The sequence below is a fragment of the Platalea leucorodia genome (assembly GCF_965183815.1).
Source record: "Platalea leucorodia genome assembly, chromosome: Z".
NCBI classification, from domain to species: Eukaryota; Metazoa; Chordata; class Aves; order Pelecaniformes; family Threskiornithidae; genus Platalea; species Platalea leucorodia.
Window position 1 is genome coordinate 6,732,763 of NC_138858.1, and position 23,639 is coordinate 6,756,401.

Sequence of the window (23,639 nt, forward strand, 5' to 3'; positions counted from 1 at the left end):
CTCTGCAGGGGAGAAGGTAGGAAGGTCAAAAATAAAACTAAGATTAGGTCACTAGAAAGGGAGGAGCTGAGACAATTTTATGCGCAGGACCATATGCTCAGGCCATCAGACTAAAGAGCTCTACTGACTGGGCACACAGCCACCAGTTTGGGGCATCTGCTGTCTTAATAGTGGAAGACTTTTCAGTTAGTGATTTCCTCTCGCCTGCCTGGCCAGAGACTGAGTTTTGGCTGTTTCTGCTGTGGTAAGGAATGCATGCGTGTGTGGTCATTTCTGCTTCTCACTCACTCCCCACCCTCTTCTTTGGCACCAGCAAGGTCAGCAAGGCCAGATCTAGAGGCTCTTAGTTCTGCTCATCATCCAAGATTGAATGCTTTGTCCCGATCAGCAAGGCACCAAAGTCTACATTCGCCTACATTGCTTAGAAGCCCTGGTGGAAAGGGAGAAGCTAGTGTTTAGGTTAGGCCCAGGGTGAATAATTGCTATATGGAAAGAAATAAAAGATTATTTATTAATTCTTATCTCTTTAAACATTTATTGCTTTTTAATTCAGACTGAATGTCAGGATTTTTTTTTCTCCTTGAGATGACGGTGACAAATGTACTTCTGAAATGTGATCTACCAGACTGCAGGACTGTTATCAAAGTAAAAACTTATTAAATAAGCTACTTCAAACTAGAGGAAGAGAGGAGAAACACACCACCATCATAGGGCTTCTGGATAATATGCCAGCGCTAGCATCTTCTCTTTGCTAGAACCCACAGATGACCAAAAGGGGAAGAATTATCCAATAGCTACTGCACATGGTCTTTAGTGCATTGTGAACTAATCACTCTTAAATAGTCCCTATGCTTCCTTTTCTAGGATTGCTCAGGCACAAGGCAGCCAAAACTAGGGAGATGTGATAATTGAATAGTGTTGGTTTTTGTCTTAGAGGTGGACCAGAGGATCTCTCTCCTTTTCTGCTGTGAGAATGGCTTGCTGTCTGAAAAGAAAGAGATAAAATTCTTGGAGGTTACCCATGCAATGAAAATCAGAGTGAGTTTAAACTTAAATGACAAGGAAGGAGAGCAAACTGTGGAGCCAGTAATGTGGAGCCAGCTAGGCACAGGCCTTCCAGATCTTCGGCCCAAAAGTCCCACCAAGAAATGCATGAAACACTGTGGATGTGTTGGACCTACTGTACAAGTACTAGGACAGGTGACCGCTGTGTTTTCTTTATTTTCAAAAGCATAAAGAGACATGGCATGTGCAAAAGGAGGTTATATGAAGCTCCATCAGAGAAGTCAGATTTTTGTCAAGTCTTCCCTAAAAGTTTTTTTGGTTTTTTTTTGTCTGTTTGTTTGGGGGTTTGGGTGGGGTTTTTTTAGTATTTATAGGATCCTAAACGTACATCATTTAGGGAACGTATTTCTCTGTGCGTGCAATCATGCACACAAACTCAGGTGCTCCTCAGATGTTAGGCTTATATATTTACTCATCTCTCACTCATACCCATTTATTCTTGGGCCAACAATTTCCTCTGGTTTGATTAGATCTTCTCCTTTCCTGATGTTCAGTCCCCTAGGATGATCTTAATAGCAATCATATCGTATGAATAGGGAAGTGGGATTTTTTGTTGGTTTGGGGTTTCTTTCCTCATTTCTGTTTTAAGCGCACAGTCTAACCAGTACCTTGTGCAACAACATTACCACATCTCCATCTCTGATAAAAATACTTTGTGTCACACATCCTGAAATACCATTCACCTTTTTGATTATGTTATCATATATGTGGCCTGCGTTCACTCTGTGATAGTCTAAAACAGCCAGGACTGAGTTTTTCCCACCTGATATCCCCATGTGCTCAGTAGAAACTCTTATTATTCATCCCCTTGCACTTCATGGGTACATTCTGTATTTCTCTCCCATCATTTGTTTCAGATTTATTTCATCTTTCTCCATTACAGATGGCCAAACTATACACATAACTCCCATTGAGATGTCTCGGTGCCTTGTACAATGTCTTTAATATTTCCCTATCTCTACTTACACTGACAGATCATACTGGCATTTTTCATGGTCCTTCCGTATTGCTGGCTAATAATCTTCCCCTTTGTTCTCCCTGGTTGTCTCCAGCTGAGTCACTAGGTTGGGGCAGAAACCCTTGTTATAAATCTCCCAACTCACAGCCTTACTCTTTGCACTAACATATCAACATTACAATTACATTTCTATCCCTTCTGTGCTCAGTTGCATTGCAGCTTTCCTGTAGGATATTCCCATCAGTCCTAATTCCTAGGTCAAGAAAATGCTATACTTTTTATTTTTATTTTTTATTACAGACTCCCATGGAAATTCTTTTTGCCATTTTCCACTTACTTCCAGAGGATGGATGATTCTCTCCTGCAAGAAAGCCTCACACTCTATTAAAAGCAGGCCAAGTGGCCTCATTTCATGGATTGCTTTTCCTGTTTCTTAAACATATTTCATAAATCATCTTATCTTCATGCATACAGTATAATTCCCAAATTTGATAGAATTTCAAATAAGTACTTTTATGTACTTAAGAATACTGACATTTCTAAAGGCTTTTCAATATGTTTGCCCTTTGTGCTGCAGGGCACCTTTTGCTTTTGAAGTTTTGAAGGTAACCTTACAACTTTAAGTGTCCATGCACATGACCTGTTGCCATTAAGAAGGATTGAACTAATTAACACGTTTCTAAGAATCTGAAAACCTAATGCAGTAAAGTGTAGAAGAGAGGAGAGGGTGTGGGAGGCCAGCTGCCAAGTGACTTTTCCAGCTGAGATGGGGCAGCTAGTGCATCCATCATGTAGAAGGGTCAACAACCAACATGTCCCAGGGATCTTTAACTTTCATGGGCTGAACTCCTGCACATCCTAGTGGAAGAACAGATGTGAATGTCCCCACCAGAATGATTCTTGCGGGATGCTGAACTACGGAAATAAAATTTTATATGAAAACAAACTCTAATGGGCTGTGAATCATTACGCAGCTGCTGGATGCATTTAAGGCAACCAGGCTATTTTCATAAGTCAGGAAAGTCTCACTGACAGGTCCACATCCCGGATGGGTCACGACTCTAGGCATCAACCTAAACCTGGGGCAAGACACTGGATGAGAGACTCCTCTCTGGTGGACATTCCCTCGCCAAGGAGGCTACAGACACTCAGCTTCCTCTCCTGCAGCTTCTATCATATCTTCCTCAGTTTTACCATTCCTGACTTTCTTCATTTCCTTCTTGGGTTTAGCTGGTGTTTATACAGATCTGGATTCCCTAGCCATAAATAGAGGCAGACATACTGTTATGGAAAACTCATGAGAATACAACTAATAAACAAGGTGAGCAAAGCCTAATTTAAACATGACTCATTAAAATTAATAACACCATTGAATGTGAGAAAGATCATTCAGTGTGGCCAGGGAAACCGAGTGTAATTGTTATGCTAAACAATTCTAAGACAGAAATATTTTTCCGCTCTCAAATAATATATAGTGTATAGTACAAAGTACCTCTATAAAACCTCACATTATACCCCATGAATTACTACAGACACTTTTGTGTTGTTGAAACAGGATTAAAGAGGGTTCTGGCAAAATCTCATGTATCTCCAGCTAAACCATAAATTGAATTCACATGCTGTTTTGGTTTTTTTTTTTCCCTCTCCAAATCAGCCTCATCTTGTTTAATTTTTGCTGTTGATTTGCATAGGATGCTTTTAGAGCAGAGAGTATGAAAAGAAAATACAGTAATTCATATCAATGGAAAATACATAGTTATACAGAAGAAATTTGTGTTTTCTGGCTGGGCACTAGCAAAGTTTAACCCCTAGGATTTGGTATTTGGAAAAGGTAAAAGGATATTACTTCTTGCCTGACAGCATCTTTTGTAGCTTAAAATCACACACACTTAAAATCACACTATCAATGCTGGTTATTACTCCTGTTTCCTAAAGAAAGAAGTGAATGTGTTTCCTGGGGGACCTCATTCATATTTATAGGCAGAAACTCACTGGAAAGTTTCATTAAAAAGGCAAACATTACAGATATATTCTAAAAATATTCAAGAAGATAGACATCCAACTAGAGAAGAGAAACTCCATTCATGCCCCATGAAGGTAAAAGTTTCAACATAATTTTCCATATAGTAGCCATCAGAGAATCCCCACAGGCACACCCTACTGAGATGTAATACTATAAAACATAGGAGTTCAACATTTTGCTCCCCAGACTAATTACCACTCCTTATTTTCAGTCCAAACTGCACCCAGCCAGAGTCACAAACCTCAGCAGAAAACAAACTTCTGTAAATCCCTCTCTCAGGAGCCCTGAGACTTTACACAGACTGGAGTGAAGAAATGACAAACCCTTATGGGACAAAAGGATGAGGTGTTTCATCCACCTACAGCAATTGAGGTTATTAAGATTTGTGCAGGGTAACGGAGGTACATTGCATGTGCCAACTCTGTTACAGCATGGGAAGTCATCTCCCACTTTGCAGATATGATCACCTTTGCTCTGTGCAGGAGGCTGCATGCATAAAATAAAGCCCATGAGCACCAAGATACCACAGCAATCAGGGTCAACCTGAGAACGTGAGATAAATGCAGTATTCTGAGTGTCAGAGAACAGAAATTAGCCATATTTACCCCAGAAGTAAATTCCCTGATAAAAACAAAGCTCTGCTGGGACTGAGTTTGGCCAAGACATTTTGATATAGAGAGGAGCTTTATCCTGTGACAATGAGGTTTTTGGAAGATGACCTTCAAGGCACAGTTAATCTCCAGCAGGCTTAAGAGCAATTCTCAACAGAGTCTCTTTCTAAGATGGAAAATAAACATCTGTATTTTTCCACAACAGCTACTACAGGCCCCAGACCAGGCAGCAGCACAGCTAATCTCAGCTCTACAGCACAAGCATGAGACTGCATTTAACGCTGACAGTCTGTTGCTCTGCTGACAGAGAAGGATTGAAATATTTGTTCGAGTGCTCTATTCTCTTAAGGTTTGATTTTGAGGTCTGACAGATAGGACCTGGGGATAACTTGCAACAGTTCATAGGGAAAAAAGCGAAAAAAACCCACAATCTGCCTCCAGAAATCAGGCAAAAACCCAGACAACTGTAAATACTCAGATGTATTTATTTCTATTATTTCATGGCCATTCAGTTCTTTCTTTGCCATTGCCAGGTCTCATTCTTTTTTCTAATGGGAAGATACCTACAGGGAAACTGCTACTAACAAGTGGCAGACCCTTCATTAGTCCCAGGAAAATATATTTGCAGCCAATCATAGCTTTAATTAAGGATCTGACCCTGTTCCTAATGCAGACAGTGGCAAAACAGCTATTAGCTCCAGAGAACAGGAGGAGGCACCGAATATAGCCCATTTGAACCTGGAAGCAAATTGCTTGCAAGCATATCACAATTTCCATCAGTCATTGAATACAGGGCTGTAAGGGGCCCTGTGGGACTGAGTGGTCCATCCCTCTACTCAAAAACAGGCAAATTATTCCTAAACTACTCTTGACAGCTGCTTGTCTAACCTGTCCTTATAACCCCCTACAATGCTACAGGTTCTTCTGTTTCCCAAGGCAACTTCTTGCTATGCTTCTCTACCCTTCACCTTAGAAAAGTTTGGATTTTATTTTTCCCTCCCCTACTATCTGTCCTAAATCTCCTCTGCTGTTTTACCTGCTTGGTGGATCCTTGCTCTGGGCATCATTCTCTGAATCCCCATGCTGGTATTTAAGCTGGTGCAAAGAAGGTGAAAAGATCGACATCTCTCAGATTTGGTGGTACTTCAGACCCATGTTGGACAAACTGAGGCCATCCCATAGCAGACCTTCAGATCGGACATGGGTCACCTCAGCTGGAACTTCACTGAACTTTGCAGAAACCCTTGCCATTCTCTGCAACATGAAGCCGCTTTGATTAAACTCACCATTTCCCAGGACCACTGCTTGAGGTTGATAATTGTAGCTTCAGGAGGGCTGACTTTCTAGTGTTAAACCTCCCAACGAGCTTTAAGAACAAGAAGCAGCTGGAATAATCTGCTCAAAAGAGACACATTTTGAATTCATTATTTATGCCAGCCTGCAGAGGGAAATTGTTGTTATTCTCAGTTAAACACCATTTGGCGACCCAGGACTCCTCCCATTACCTGCTGAGCCAAGTTAGCATGTTGCAAAATGCAAAATAAAACTTAATTTATTATGATTAAGCACCATGTGACAAACAGTCCCAGCACAGCAGTGGCCAGAATGACTTTCTTCCGGAAAGCTCTGTCTTCCCTCATCTGATACTTGTGCTTGTTTGTCTCCTTGATGTTTTTCTTCCCTTTTTCATTGTTTAACTCTGTGTGGGAAAGATTACATATGTGTTTTCCTTCCCCTCTGACTTTTACTTTCAGTTGCTCTAGCCTTTTTGTGTTTAAGTACTGAATATATTTTGTTGTGTGAAGAATAACAAGGAGGGCAATAAAATTAAAAAAAGAAAAAAAAAATCTCCAAATCTAAAACTCTGTCTGAGTTTATTACAAAAGTAAGGGAACTTCCCGTGATGGTGCTATAGCTATGAGTCAGCCATAAAGAGCTCTGTCTGCTGCTGCAGGGAGATATGGGGGAAGAATTCCATGCATAAGCCCTTATTCTCTAAGCAGGGGGCTCCTACAATATGGTCGTCCTACCCTGCAGCTGACCAGCCCTGAAGGGATATCACTTTGCTCCTTCTGCTTCGCCTTTGTTCCTGGCTCACTGATACCCAGTATAAACTTATAGATTTCATTTCAGTTGATTAGAAACACCAGCCTGAATACATTTTTACTGTGTAACTGCTTTACCAATGCTCTTTGCTCTCTCTGGACCACTCCTGCTTGTTTATTGAACTCCAGTTTTCTCTGCTTCAACCCAGTCTGTAAGCTCCTATGAGCTTACAGCAACTAAACTATTTGTTTGTGTATGCTATAAGTACAGATAGTCTTGAACCTGATCAAAAGCTCAGTAAGGGCAGCAGATGAGTCCTATTGATTTCAGGGGACTTCAAATCAAAAAGAGTCATTATCCTGATTAAGATTTAAGCATTAATCCTCATCATTATGGTTTAACCTTGGTAGGCAGCTGAGCATCACTTATTAGGCACTAGCAAAATACAAATGGCAATAAATAACAAGTTTTTCTGGTGGAAACACAAGCAGATTTAACAGTTCAAATCATTGTACAGTTCAGGATGGGATAAGAAATGGAATAAAATAAGTATTTTAAGTGAAGTAGAAGTCATACATAATCTAAGACCTTCAAAGTACTACAGGACATTGTGACTATCCTTGTGCTCCTCTGAAATGGTAGAATCCTGGTGTATCTTTATTCATTAAAGCCCCAGGTCTTGCCAGACAGAGAGCTAGAACCAGCTGTAATACTGTTTTCCAAAGTGATCTGTAAAAAGCTGACTTATGGGTTTTGTTGTTTTTTTTTTTTTTCCCCCAGTTTGATTGAGTGAATTTCCCAATATACACCTTTATAAAAATCTGGCCACCTCATTTTCAATATCTTGTTTATTTATGTGTTTTATGCAGCAAAAGTGAAGATTATTGTAAAAGCTGTTTATGGTTGAGGAAGGAATTTTATGTCTTAAATTTCCTATATAAAAAGGAAACTTTTTTGCTTGCTTGCTTGTGCATTTTTGCATCTCAGCTCATTACTCTAAACGCTTGGTAGATACTGTCTCTCAAATGTCAACCACATAAGCCAACTGGGTACCTTCTACAGCTTTTAGCTAGCTCAGATGTGACCAGGACTGGTATTTTTTCAGACTGCCTTTGGAAAACTTGTGGCTTCTGCATTTGTGGGAGTGAGACAAAGAGGTAAATATGTAACACCAACTGGATTGCTGCAGCACATATATTCTTTACTACTGGGAGCATAAGTAGTTTCTTCTAGAGAAAATAAATCCGTCTGCCTTTAGATAGAGGTTAAAAACGGGTCAGGAAGGAAAGAAAACCTGTGGTTAAGGACTTACCATTCAAGCCCTCTGTTAGTGCTGTATGACCAAGTTTTCAGCGTTGACACTGTCCCCATTTCTGATACTGGGTACCACTGCTGTGCTGTTACTCATTCAGAACTCACACAGCAAAACATATTTGTCTGTCTACTAGCAACATACTCAAAAGGGAAGGGGAGGCTGCAGGGATTTGAGGGTGAAACAAGACTTTTTATGACTTCAATTCATATCAATCAAAGACAAAAGCAAACAATTCCAATATCTTATTTTAATGCTTTCGTTTATCTTGGAGTTTAGTTGCCATAAAAAGTGTATGTTTAAAATGTCCTTTGGGGAGTTACACTCCCATAAACTCTTGTAACCAAGTGACATGTGATAATGAAACTACCTCTACAAAGTGCAGCAAAATGCTATTCTTTTTTATTGTAATCATCAAATAGTTTGCCTCAAGGTATTGATTGAATTATACATAAACCTTATGTGCTGCTGTAAGAAAGAAAAGAAAAGAAAAGAAAAGAAAAGAAAAGAAAAGAAAAGAAAAGAAAAGAAAAGAAAAGAAAAGAAAAGAAAAGAAAAGAAAAGAAAAGAAAAGAAAAGAAAGAGAAAAGAAAAGAAAAGAAAAGAAAAGAAAAGAAAAGAAAAGAAAAGAAAAGAAAAGAAAAGAAAAGAAAAGAAAAGAAAAGAAAAGAAAAGAAAAAAGAAAAGAGAAAAGAGAAAGAAGAGAAAAGGAAAAAAGAAAAGAGAAAAGGTGAGAAAAGGTGAAAAAGGGAGGGAAGGGAAGGGAAGGGAAGGGAAGGGAAGGGAAGGGAAGGGAAGGGAAGGGAAGGGCAAAGAGAGAGGGGAAGGGAAGGGAGGGGAGGGGAGAGGAGGGAAGGGGAGGGGAGGGGAGGGGAGGGGAAGGGAAAGGAAGATGGGAGGGAGAAGGGGAACAGAAGAGGGTAGGGGAATGGAGGGGAAAGGGGAAGGAGAGGGAAAGCAAGTCTTGGAGAGACATCTAGCAAGGAGAGACATCTAGCAAGACATCTAACAGTGTCTTGCTAGAGAGACATGAAGCATGTGGTATTATAAAAAAGGAAAAAAAATGTTAATTTACCCATTTTTAAGAAAATAACTACTGCATGCATATAGTTGTGCTTCTATTACTTATCTCCCATAGCTCTAATACTATGAAAAGGAAAAATAATTTAAAAAAAAAAAAAAGTTGAAGCATGTTAACCTTAAAACTGCATTTCCAGTTGATGTATACTCACCCCGGCAGATAGAGCCATCCATCTATTGAAAAATTTATTTGTAAGCCCTTTGGGATGAGCCTTGTCACTGTCTCAATGCTTCTAAAAAGTTTATTGCAATGAGGACAGATTTCCCCCCCACACACACAATTATCTAGACTCCTACTTGTGAATTAAAATTCAGATTCTGAAGACGACAAAGTTATTGACTCTGCAACTCAGGTCCGAGCTTAGACTTCATTGAACTCCTTTGTACAAATTCAGTTTTATGTATTTTCCTTTTTATTTCAGGTCTTAGCATATCTAATTTCTCTCACATTCAGATACCACAATTATCTATGGAAATACAGCATTTCTGCACATAATGGCTAATGTGACATGTGCAAATGTTTTCTTTCTGTATATAGCTAGAGCAATAGTGGAGATACCACTGTAATTACAGCTGGGAAAATGAGGTTGATGACAGTATAATATAAACAGATAAAAACTTAGACTATTTACTTAGAGTTAACTTTTTGTGGAATTCGGCTATCACAGTGGTCCAAAGGCAAGACCAAATTCCCTGTTTGACTTTGGAGCTGTGCAGTTTTCTCATCTCCTGCCCTACATCAGAAGATGTTGTTTGCAGAACTTCTTGCAAGCAAACAAAATAAAATCTAGGCTAATACCTACAGGTCATAGTGTTTAATTGAATACGTATTGGAGCTGTCTTTCCATAAAGCATATGTATGGAAATGCCCATAGGCTTCTTTGGAAAACACAGGAAGAATTGTCCTCAAAGTGCTTCATGTCAGTGGCAAATTCCGTCTGCCATCAAAATTTGTCTCATTAATCATGTGAATTTTCCTGCTCCTTATTCTCTTAGTATTTAGGGTTTTTTTTATACTGATGCAGTACAGGGTCCTTTACTAATGGGTATTTGCCCCCCAAAGTTTCCAGCAATTCATGACTTTTTCATGGACATTGTGAAGTTCTGGCCATGGGACATCCCCTCCTATTTTACAGAAGGTAAACAACTGTGTCAACCATGTGATGGAAAATGCAGAAAAAATGAGACATCTGACAGCATCCTTGAGCTGTGAAAACTTTTATTTTGCTGGCTGTTTTAGGGGAAAAAAAAAGTTTCTTATCCTTAGATGTATTTACATTTTCTCCGTAGCTTTCTATGAACATTCTGCATAGCCAAATGCAGGTCTGACAGCCACGAACAAGTTAAAGGTACCTGTTGAAGGAAGGATTTTTTTTTTTTTTTTTCTGCTCATATTCTAGCAGTGGCATTTAGCAGAGCTTCACCAGGCACTTGATGAACCTGGGACGCGGCAAAGTGACAATTGCCTCTGGCACTCGGCACCTGTCACCAGAACCACAATGATCAACGTTTCATTTGCCCTTCATGTCAGGGAGAAGTTTTTTTTTCAGTGATCAAATGTAAGACTTTCCTCAAGTTTGAAAGCATTTAATTCAACAGCAGGGATTAAAAGGAGACACAGGTCCCAAGGAAGGAAGGAGGGGAAGAGGAATGCCACTTGCTTTGAAAATCAGCCAGCAGGAGGAGCAACCACAAAAACTTCGAGGTCCCTCCTGCCCTGTCAGTCTGCTCCAAGCTCCACAAAAGCGGGAGGTGATGGGGTGGGTTTTTTTGCTGGGTACCAGTGTGCATTCAGCTGGGAGAGCAGTGAGGCGGAATGGATAACCGCACCCCAACCTTGTGTTCATGCCCACTCCCCACTGATGTGTGCAGTTGAGCTTAATTTTTAAAGTGAGTTAAATAACATTAAAAGATTGGTGAGTAAAAGTGAGACAGATGCTTTGAAGGACAAAGTCTGCATGTTCACTCCTGTTTATTTCAGTGGTGCTCAGTACACCTCCAGTGACATCTTCATTAGCAAGTCAAACAAGGACAGGCAACAATTCCAGACAGTAGAACTTCATTATCTGTACAGTTCCTTTTTTTTTTAAGACAGTTGACACAGTTTTGACCTCAATTAATAAACTAACAGTATCTGACCATGGTTTCAGGAGGCGTGATGGCCAAGGACCTTTCCAGGTAAGCAAGTTTGGATGTGGCCTCCCCATCTTGAACAATAAGGTGCTTCATTACTATGGCTGCAAGCTGGTTTGTGCTACTGATGGCAGTGCCTGTGAGTTGGTGCAGCTGCAGCAGTATGGAAATAGAAGGTATCACACCTCAAAGCCCATCAGGTTGCCAGCGAGAAGTCTCCTGTGGACTGTGCAGACCTCTTGTCTGTTTGAAGAACGCAGTGCAATTAATTTTCTTCTTTAAACTTAGACATCAAGTCCTTGTTTTGAGTTACAGCCCAGGGGCTATAGGCAGCAGAGCTGGATGCATGGGAATGTGGGGCTGGTGTTTTTAGCTCCTAGGAACAAGGATGCCAGCCAGAGTTCATCGGTAACCTCCCTTATTTTTAACAAAGAGGCTTTGAACTTCATAGATTTTTAATAGAATATTTGGGAGTCAGTCTACTGGTACATGCCTGTTAGATGCTGTTTCATTAGAGCATCTCAACAAGTTTTATGCCAGGCATGCCTTTTGTCATGGAAGTCACTATCTATTTTTGTTGCTTTGATCACCTACGGTACTCTTAGCAAAGCTGACTGAATAGCTCAAAATTAACCAGTTGTTCATTGAACTGACCCACATCAGTTGCTTCTGCAATATCTGTCATTGCTCATAATACTCTTACATGTATCTGTTCTGCAGTGTTTTGGCATGTACCTGTATATAGAGAAATGCACACATACACACATATGTTTATGGGTTTTTTTTCATATTTTATAACTTTGAGTTGACTGCAAAATGTTTTTCCATAGTTTCCAAAGATTCTCTTGCCTGTAAAAAATAATTTAGAATATCAAAAATACTGATGATAATAATATAGTACCTGCTTCTCACACTGTTGCAAAAGTATTTCTATAGAACTATTTCTCTGTAAACTAGCTGAAAGACTGTCTAATAACTATCAGGTAGATCTGACTGAATTATTTGAAACTTCAGATTTGGGTAGGAAAGGAAGTAAAGAAAGAAAAATAGTGACCATTTTCTCTAACTGGATCCATCACTGACTTATAATGAAAGAGTACTTCACATCTCCCAGAGTCTGAAAGCTAGGAAAATATAACCTGTGTTACAACAGACAGAGATTTGCTATTCTTAAACAGAAAATATTAAGCTATGTATTAGAAACATCTGTCTCAATTTAAATGAGTCAGAAATAGCACTTCAACAAGCACTTTTCTTGCAGCAAGGACCTGTATGCATCTAAGTTCAGTTCTTCCCTCGTTTCATCTAAACAAAACATTTCTTCCTTCTGTAGAGGAGATAAAATAAGCAATCCCTATTCAGGACATCCTCTCCAGTTAGGTGTCTCTGCATGTGCCCAGCAGCTGGGAGATGAAGCTCTTATAGGCACATCCTCCTAGGGTGTGTTTGAGCTTAGGGTGATACTGGTGCTGTATCCAGCTGAAACACTGCATCCAAACATTACATGTGTAAGGGAGACACTGGGTTTAGAAGTCCTATTGGGATAAATTTTCCAGTGGACAGGGATCAGCACAAATGGGAAGAGGTCAATAAACTGAATCTGAAGTATCTGTAGCCCAACTGCTGGGACCTCTCATTGTAACATCAAATGACAAGGGATGCATCATGCTCCCTCAGAGATGATGAGACAATAAAGCCAATTCTGATTGCCATTCAGAAATTATGGTGACAAGGACCAGTTAAGGTATTACTGACTTTTTTCAGCATAACAGTTAATTTTAACACACACACACACACACACACATTTTCTTTTTTGTTATTGGGAGTGGAAAGGAAAAATCCATTTCTGTGATAAAGGACAATGATCTTAAGCAAAATTGCAGGCTTCCACTAAAACAAACTTAGTTTCTTTAACTTGATTTTCCTGAGTGCACATGAAAAAAAAGAAAGAAAAAAGACTAATTGCAGGCAATATGGCATTTTCCTTTATCGTGCACAAATGACAAACCCTGAGAACTGTAGGGCTGTAAGGCAGGTAGTTATCTGCTTTTCCCATAGGGGTTAGAGAAAATATCTTACTCAGTACATGACTCTCTTGAGGCAGGAATACACTCACTTGCCAAAAGAACATAAGTTAAAGATTTTTAGGAGATTTTTTATTTCAATTCTTTAGTGCCTTGCCATTAGCCCAGGGATTTCAATGCAAAAACTCCTGCAGTGGCAGGAACCAGGAGCTGAACTCCTATTACATTTCTATTTATTAAAAAGTGTATTTGGAGGCACTGGTGAACTGACAGCAGAGGATTTGCTAGTTTATTATTTAGACAGGAATAGGTATTTGTATTCCCTGTCTAAAAGTCACAGAGAGTTTCTTCATCTGACCAGCCAGTGCAATGTTGTGTGACTCAGGAAAGGGAAGCTGCATCCACAGCTAAATCCCAGGAGTTTCCCAAGAAAAAAGGTAGCTGAGGTGGCCTTAGTCCTCCAAGGGCTGTCACTGGTAACACCGCTCCTCCATGCATTTGCCCCTAGGGCCAGGTAGGTTTGGGGATGTGCACCTCCACATCTCGTTTTGTATTTGTGCCTCTCAGGGGAAGGCAAAGCAAAGTTTAAAAAGCCATGGAGAGAAATAATAAGAGCGAGCTATGATGACCCCAAGGATGTGTGACCCTTGTTTCACACATGCCAAGCAAGTCTTCCTACAGCTGGATGATTACACTTGTAATCATGTCATTCTTGAAACAAAAGTAGTTTCTATAGTTTCAGGGCATGTTACATATTCTTAAAAATAGCCTAACAGGTTGGGTTGCGGGGTTAGGTCCCCAAACTCCAGTTGCAATTTAAACCTCCATGAGCTTCTTTGGGTCTTGTGCAGCCTGTGGTCCTTTGTAGGACGGGGTTTAGTTTATATGGACTCCTGTGAGCTTGCTCTGTGCAGATTAACAGAGCGCATATCCCTCTTCACACGACGGTTCAGCAAAGAGAGCATGAACGCACATTTTCCTGCCAAAACAAGCAGCTTAGTTTCCACAGCTGTCTCTTGGACCTCCTGAGGGTGAAATTCTACTGTGATTTTTGATCTGCTCATTCTGGCATGAAGCAAGTATTTCAGTCCATAAGACATCCTTGAGAAAAACTGGCAATATTTTGTGCCAGTATCTACAGCTTACAGAAATCGTGGATGTGGCCAGTTTTACTCAAAGGGTGTTAGACTTGAAGAACACAGCAATGATCTAATTTGCACCAGCTGGCCTGAGGACTGGACCTCACTCCTCTGGGCACATTGCAGAAGAACTGCCGCTGCAGATCACTCTCCTTGGCCACTTTTGAGCCGTTGATCTAATCACAGGTCCACTTTTTCTTATTGCACCCTCTCTGAGTTATTCTGCTTCCCTCTTGTTCAAGGAGCTCCATTTACTTACATGAAATATTAGCAGGTGGAGGAGATGTTCATTACTAAAGCAGATTCCAGCTGAAACGGCCATATGCTGGTTTGTGAGCAGTGCCCCGCACAACTGGAAGAGTAGACACCTAGCTCCTGTGCAAAGGCAATGACATATGAAGTTCAGCATGACTTTGTACCCAAAACGGTACTTAAACTTTCAGCCTTCAAGCAGAGACTCCAGGCTGAATCTCATTTTGCTTCTTTCTTTCCTAATTTGTAACCAATACTTGATTTAGTAAATGCCAGAATTCAACTCTGAGGATGAATGAAAAAGCCTCAGGAAACTGGTGACCTCCTTAATAAAAGAATACGATAACTTTACTGGATTTAACATTTCAGGAATCTATAAAGATTGGATTGGAAAGATTTTTTTTTTCTTCCTTTCTGCAGGCAAAATGAAAGAACCTGGACCACACAGCTGGTTACTAGATGCTATGTGTAGTGATAGAAACAGAAAGTGTTGGCTTTCGTTACAAGTCACAAAAAGGCAGGTAACACAAAGAAGACTTTTGAAATATCTGCCACAGAAGGTGAAAGGAATATTTGCTTCTTTAAATGGAGCTCAGAATTTAAAAGTAAATATAAAATCCATCCTAGATGTTTTTCCTCCTGATTTGTGCTCACTTTTGGCTCTCCCTTACAGAAAGTTTTAAAGATTACTGGTTCCAGTTATCTTCACAAACTGTTTTCTGTGAAGCTGACATTACTCCCTTCCAAACAGCTAGTGGGGCTGATTCTCCCAGCACAAATAACTGTCTGTTGAAGTCCTTGGGAATGCACTGACTAGAAGTTGCTGCAAGATCAAAACTTGGCACTATCTGATGAGGAATTATTTGCAAAGCTTCCTATCAACTGGATCCTTCTGCTGGCTAAATTATGTATGTTCAGTGGTCAGACAGGGCATAAAATGAGATTATGGCAAAGCAAAACCAAGGAATTTCTCAAAAAGCTTTTGTCACCTATTTACATTACTGCACTAAGGCTGGGATAAATCTCACTTGGGTTTAACCATACAGCAGTGAAGCATCTGACTTAGAGACCCACCTTGGTTTTCCTTATAATTAAAAGCAACACATATAGATAATAGAAAATTCTGGGGATAATTAATTTCTTCCTAGAATAGTTCCAAAATAGGTGCAATTAATTGCCCTCTGGAGTCAACTGTCTCTACGTACTGTCAATAAATGCAATATACATTATTAGCTTTGACTACTTGCTGTAACTTTTTAACAAGGTAGTTAAGTGAGACAATTGTTTCCTTTGAGCATTTTACTTAAAATAAGCTTAAAATGCAGGATAAGCCAAAATGTTCTTTGAGAAACTTACTGTAACCAGACATGAAGGAATTTGACTTTGAGATTTCACAGTGATTTCCTATCCTGGCTCACAAGATGAAAGTACAAATCTTAAAACCATGGACTGACCTTGCCAAACTTAATTTGGAACACCTGAACACAATTTTTTCCTTTTTTTAGGTTTTGAAATTACTTGTTTTTCTTTTATTTTGATAATTTTAAATTTTTTATAGTCAAAAGAACAAAAAGTCATTTCTAAACTAAAAATTATGTATTTTGTTCCTTCAATTCTGCCAGAAATATGGTATTTTGATTATTCAAAAATATAAATAATGAAATAATTCAAAACAGAGCAGCATTATCAATTTAAATTTCCAAGAATATTAATTCTCTGGTGATAATGCTTTACTACAAAATTCCTGAATAGACCTACTCGATGCAGAAATTTAAGTATTACAGAGCATATGTAAAGAGTCTGGAATAAATGAGATCTCATCAGTCTATTGAGGTTGACTGCTTATTTGTAAGATTGTTTTAAAATTTGATGATGAGAAGATTTTGTTTATCAAAAGACAGACAGAGGGGACTGGTGGTGATCAGTCCTGTCTTTAAACACCCCATTATCCTTCATGCAAAATGCAGACCTCATTGCACAGTGCAAGCAGTGTCAGGCAGAGCTCCACAAGAAATGCTATGAACACTTCTAAGCATTTTCTTCACTGAAAGACAGCTTGTAAAACCCAGAGACTAAAGAAAGCACTTTTTAAAAGTATGAAGAAAAGTTATACTTCACAAATGTGTCTTACATAGGAAATGTTCCCGCTAAAGACAATGGGAAAGCACATGTAGGACCACCAGTTCACGCTGTAATGCAAGGCTATTTTCAATACAATTGCACACAAGTGAATTTACTTGGATGCAATGAGCATCTGCAAAGTTGGCCCTTATACACAAATACCACTTAAACTCCACAGAAAGGGAACTTCCTTTGGGGTGAAACACAACAATCATTGAGCAGCTAAGCAGCGAGATGGGGGAAAAAACCCTGCAAACATATCAAAGAAAAGACTTGATGGAGAGCAACAATTCAAACCGGCATGAAAAAAGCTGGAATACAGACAGGCTGCCAGATTTGGTACCCCGTGCAAAGTGATCTGGAAAGAAATGATGTAATGTGTAACTTCTTATGTTAATACTACAGAAACAATATATAAAACCACAGCATACCACAGCATGTAAAAACCACATAAAAACCATATAAAACCACAGCATACCACAGTACCCTGCACTTCAGTTTTAATTGTGCCCTCCCTATGTGCATGGGAGGGATTAAAAATAGATAAATAAATTGAATTTGACCAAAGGCAAAGCTTTGATTTATCTTGGGATCTTGGGAGCTGCTCAGGAAAAAGATTTTCTGCTGGGGACAGGAAGTAAAAGCTGTCTCTCTCGGGTTCATTTGAGACTGTGAAACTGTTTTGCTGCTGGTCTAACATAGAACCTGAAACAGGTTCATGACTCCAAAGTCCAGCTTCATGCATTCTTTGAGTCAATTAAATATTCCTCTCCCAAACTAGAAAAGCAATCCCATCTAGGAAGGCCCAACCATGGTATTTATACTCTTACTCCATATATCCCCACTCATTTCAAGGAAATCTGTAACTAATGATACCTAGTAGCATCCCCAGAGCAAAATACTTAGCAGGAGAGGTCAGTGTCATTATTTCCACTTTACAAACAGGAAGAACAAGGCACAGGAAAGGTCAGATTACACATGTATGATCGGAGTCTTGAGTTGATGCTTTAATGCTAAGCCACAGTGCTTGCTTTTCAACCTTCTCTTCTCACTCCCTGCCTCCCCAAATCACCTTTCCATACCTGTGATCATCATTAAGTTTACCATATCTGTATTTCATACGCATAACCATTCTGATCCAGGTAGAATGTGTCCTTTTTTTATTTACAGTTGGACTAAAATGTTCACAAATGCATTGCAAACACATTGAGACAGAGGCCATCCTTCTGTTTTGTGTATTTCCTGCATACAGATGCTATATCCTGGCCCACAGCTGGAGTTAGTACTTTACAGTGCATTGTTCTGCAATCATTCTGTCTGATTTTAAATAACTGCGTAATTCACAGCATCAATTATATCAATTTTAGTAAGGCATAAAATTCTCTTTCAATAATGTCGTGTTAGTATGGCTCTACTGTGCATTTAGATTACAGTTGTTCACCAGATGTGAAGCACACTTCCTTTGGACCAATAATTCATTATTACAAGCAAGTCTTGAATTTATAGCAGGACTTTTTGCTAGAAAAATAAATAAATAAATAAATAAAATAATTTGAGAAACATGAGTGATCCAGAGCACCTACTTCTAAGGCTGTAAGAATTACAGTTAATATGGACAATTAATAAGGAGAAGCTTTTGCAATTTCTAAACTAGATGAAGCTCTTCCTGTATGTTCTACAAGTAATGTATTACCTGTCTCTCACTGCCCCATAGAGGCTGGCATCCTTACCACCTCTCTGCATATTAACTCCTTTCTCTGCTGTGAATGGACCAGCTACCTTTTTTCTCAGACCAACTGAATGACATAATGAAGTTAAACTCAGAGCAATTGCTCTTAACCCGTAGGCGCCTTTGACATCTACTGCTATTTCAGGCTGGGTGAGAGGTTTGTAGACCTGAGAGCACACTGTAATTTTTGTTGTTGTTGTTTCCTTGTTTCCAGCACAACATTTTCCCTAATAAGACTTCCTCAGTGCACTACCAACTTAGATCAATGCAATCAGGCTCAGAGAACACTTTTGCTTGCGGTGTTTGGGGAGGAATTTTGGACACACATGCAGACACACAAACAGTGTACCAAGTCATGGTGCTGCAGAAGTGAAGACATAATATTTCCCCAGGGCCTTGGTGGAAGGTGGGTTTCCAGCTTCTACTGCCACCATGAGACAACTGCTGCAAGGAGGGGATTGAGCCCCACGTGCTCAGCCTCCCTCAGTGGTGGTGGTGGTAGAAGGGACATGTAGAGCATCTCTAGCTCGCTGGGTGGGCAAGAGGCAGAAACTTTGGGAACACAGCTTATTTGGCCAAGGACACCATTGTTTACTGTGTTTGCCTATTTAACCATATGCACTTGGGTAAATTCACATCTTCTTTGGCTTGAGCTGTTCAGCAAAGCCCTGATACTTCTGCTTGGAAAGCTGCAGAAAGAATATCCACTGGGAGACTTTGGAAGCATAGTGTACTTCTTTTAAGAAACTAATACAGCAATTGATAAGTATAAACACATAAGGGTAGCAGTTTCTGCAGACAGTGAATATTTGGCAAATCCCCAGAAAATGTGTGGATCCTGGTTTATCAAAATACAGAATGGTTTACATCAAGCTGAGTATATTTTAAACTTTCTTTTTCATCACAAAATACCTTTTAATTAAAGTAATTTAATATTTTTGAAACTGACCAACAGTCTGGTTATAATAGTCTGGTTCATCCAAATTTTCATCTTGAATCTTGCTTCTAAAGAAAGCTTTTTTATATCTTTTTATTAGAATTTGTCATTATAAATCATCTATATTACCATAGTGCCCAAAGCTGTAAATGAAAATGATAATTACTTTGACTACTATGCAGCTTTTAATGGGCTTTACCCCTAACCTGAAGGGGTTTCCAAAGAAGACACTTAATTCTTTATACCCATGTATTGTTTTGTCTCTTTACTTTTATCTTAAGTAGGTGAGAACTGCACTGAGACTTTCCAGCTCATTACACATGTGGGAATGAAAAATCCCCAAATCGCTCCGTCACTGGTTCAAGTAAAATGGTCACTACCATGAATACAGACAGAGGCTGTGGAGCCTCTGTGAGGATGTCAAGAGACTAGTTACTCCTCTGTCTTCCTTTGACCTTATAAATAATTCAGTAGACATGACAACTCTGCAGCCACGTGAGTGGATACTGATGGATCTCCCTAACGCTCAGACAATGCTTTCTCTTTCCTGAATCTATTATTGCTTGCACAACGTACAGCTCTCAGCAAGTGTTGTCACAGCAAATGAGAGGTGAATTCAGTTGCCCCCACTTCAAAATCTACCCAAAGGCAGGATTATTATGGAAGAGGAACCAAGAACCAGGAGATCTCTTGCTGCCACTGATTTCACTGCAGGTTGATGGCTGGGATACTACAGCACTGTGACTCAGTTTCCCCATGTATGAAACTAGAATACATCTTTTGAGAGGAGACTAATTTTAACTTCTAACTGATAGTTAAATTGCCATTTTCCATCTTTCATCTCCTTTGAGTAAGATCTTCCCTTTTTACAGTGTTTCGCACAAAGCAATGCCAGTTTCTGTTGTCCTCTCTAAGTTCTTACCTGCTACATAAACCGGCCTTGAGTCCTGCAGCACATCTCCTGGGGCAGGAGAGCCCGGCGTGTGAGCAGTGATACCACTGCTGGATCTGCAATGGGATTAAAGTGATGAGGGAACTGAGCAAAAAGGTGGTCAAGCCTGCCACTTCCAGGTAAGGTAAAAGAGTATGTTAATTATGTACTGCACAGGGGAATTAAATCCGTTCCCCAGCCCCAGTTGTTCTGCCAGCTGCATTGTGCATCCCTGCACTCATCTGCAGGGCAGGGATTCCAGCAAGGCAAGGCAACAGACAGGGCAACGCTGGCAAACCTGTTTTGGAGGGCGTTCCAGCTCGTGGTGGAGCAGATGAACAAGAACTGAGCTACAGAAAGCTGAAGCCAAGAGAACGCTAATCTCCTTCTAACCATGGGACATTGAATGTTTTTTATATTCTTTGCCCTATGCAGGACAACGTTCTGTCCTAAGGCATTAGCAGGTAAATCTCTTTATTATACACCATCAGCAGGGAAATGATGTCTGTATTTTCAGACATACAGGAATGTTGTGCTCTCAATTCCAGCTCCTGCCTTCAGGATTTGCAATCACCTTCCCAGAAAAGCCATACAGGGAATATCAGTGGTTGAAAGGAGCTCACAGTACTAAAAGCCTGCGCCCAGAGCCCAAACATAGGCAAGCCTTGACAGAGGGTAAGATAATTTTTAGCTATTCATCTAGTCCAACTAGTCTTAATTTATGAAGGAAACTCATTTCATCCCAGGCTATGTAGTGCTAATTGGGCTAAATCATCCCAAACTATTAGGTGTCTATGTGCTGCTCATTCAGAGTCACATTTACTAGCCTATCCTCAGCAGCTAATATTTTAAGGAATAAAAATAGGTGGTACTAATTCCGTGAAGAGATTTGGCAGTCTCAACAGACACGATGGCTAAGGTAGTATCCTTATTTCCCTTTACTGATGGGAAACAGAGGAACTGGTGCTGAAGGCTGGATCTGGCCAAGGTTGTGTATGGGACTGGATCTCCCACTGAGGTCAGTTCAAGGATCCAAATTGTGCAGCCAAGGGAGCAGGAGGGATGGACACTCATCATTCAAAGCCTCTTTCTCGTGATTTGTGAGATGGGGACAGGGTTACACAGATTGTTCAAGACTTACAGATGGAGGATACAAAGGCAAAATATTACTATGAGAGAGGAAGCAAGCTTTCTAACCCTCCCCCTGGGGGAAAAAAAAAATCAAGAAAAGACTGCTTTATTTTTCAGTATTTTGCAGAAGTAAATATTCTTTCTTAGTCCAGAATAAGGAGTCATGGAACATCCTTCAGGAAAAATGGCATTTAAGACATCTGTATGCTTGCCAACTGTTATATATTTAATACCAACAGAGAAGTGACTGCTGCAATATCCTAACTTGCAAACCCTCCCTATTGTAGTGTTTGTTCTTACAAGTCAACACCTCTAGGCCATATAGTTGTGACGTACAGATGCACAGACATGCTACAGACAAACTGCTATCTTTGGATCCTCTTCTTGTTTCCACAGTAACCTTACAGAAACAGCTAGCAGTCAATAAAGAAAATCAAAGGTAGGGATAAATCATAGTATTAGGTTAGGGAGGAACAGACCTTGAATACTGAGCAACTGATACAAAGTGTAATACAATTTAAGGTGTTTATTATGCTAACCCAGGGCAGGAGTGCGTAGGCATATGATGTGGTATTTACGACACATGTTTGCTGCTGGTTAAGCAGGAGCACAGATGAGAGAGCAGGTACAGAGATCTTTATGCTCACAGACTATTTAATGGCTTAATCCTCCAGCTAAACTGAGCTTCGCTTTGCTTTGTACATGATGGTTCCACATGCCAATCCAAGGAGTGACACTGAGACTTTTATAAACAGATGCCCCATCATTATCAGCGGAATTTGTACTCTAAGGTTAGTTTGGGGAAAAAAACAATAATGAGAAAAGACCAATCAAATATGTTAATTCAGGAGTGTCAAACTTAATATGAATTGGTGCTCATTAGTGTGACAAGTGTCACATTAATTGAGTCCTTTTTTGGTATCTGTCAGTCTATTGCTCTGTATTTCACGAATAGTTTTGCTCCCAAAACTGCTTCTCTCTAGAGAGCAGTTTAGGCAACAGTCAGATGAATTACCTAGTGAAAATTGAAAACTGCTTTTTCTATTAGCCACTCAAGGGGTAATACTCCAAGTAAGGAGCCTCAGCAGCTCTAATCCATTCTCCTCTGGATCATCACATCACTTTGGATCCACGTGGTAGTGAGTGCAGGGTCTGCAGGTATTCCATGTTTGTTTTAAAACACTCAGTTCTCAAATTAAGCACTAAAATTGTAGCTGCAGTAACATGGAGAATCATGTTTATGGCAACCCTGCTCCAGATATTTACTCAACATTTCTCAGTCTAGTTTTGAAATGAGATCACGTTTCATGCCACTGGTATTAACCTAAAGATTTCAATGTTAGCTCATGCACGCTAGCAAAAATAGAGGGAACAATAGCATTGACATAAGCTCCACTCTGTAAGAAAATTGGTGCTTTGTTAGAACATTAAAAAGTCCCATTCCTGGGATCAAAGCCTATCTAACTTGACTCAGAGTGACATGTCAAATTGGAAACCTAAGACTAAATATATATTCCTGCTGTTTGTTATTTTAAAGTCCTATTTGTCTCTCTAATACTTTTTCTCCATGACACCAAACAAAATAATGTTGTTTTAAGATGGATGTTGATCACTACATCACTGCTGTCCCTGGAAGAAATGCATGTGCCTAAAGCCTAGTAGGACAAAATGTCACTCAGCTGGACTCATTAGCATGGCAGCAGTTTTGCATTTACATCTCTGCACAGCTCCTAGGGAAAGGTAGCTCCCGTTTGGCAGTTCAGAGCACAGCATGTGTCTGTCTGCAGCTGACAATGTAGACAAGCCCTTAAAAGCCAGGCCATCCTTCAAGTAGCAAGCAAAACGGGCAGCTGCAGAGAGGGAGTGGCAGCTTTTGTTGTGCAGAGGCCAAGGGCTGAGTGAGTAATTCCAGATTAAATCTCTTGATCCGTTACAAACAGACTCTGTGGCCTTGCAAAAATATGTATCAGCACCTGATCCACAGAAGCACGTAGGTGTCCAGGGTTCAACTTTACATAGAATTTAATTGCCTGGCTACACAAGCACTGAGGTCATTTTATTTCTCCATGTTGTGACCAGACAAGGTAGGAAAAAGGTCAGCAGGAGACTCAAGATAGAATTTCTTCATCTTTTCATGCTTAAATTCT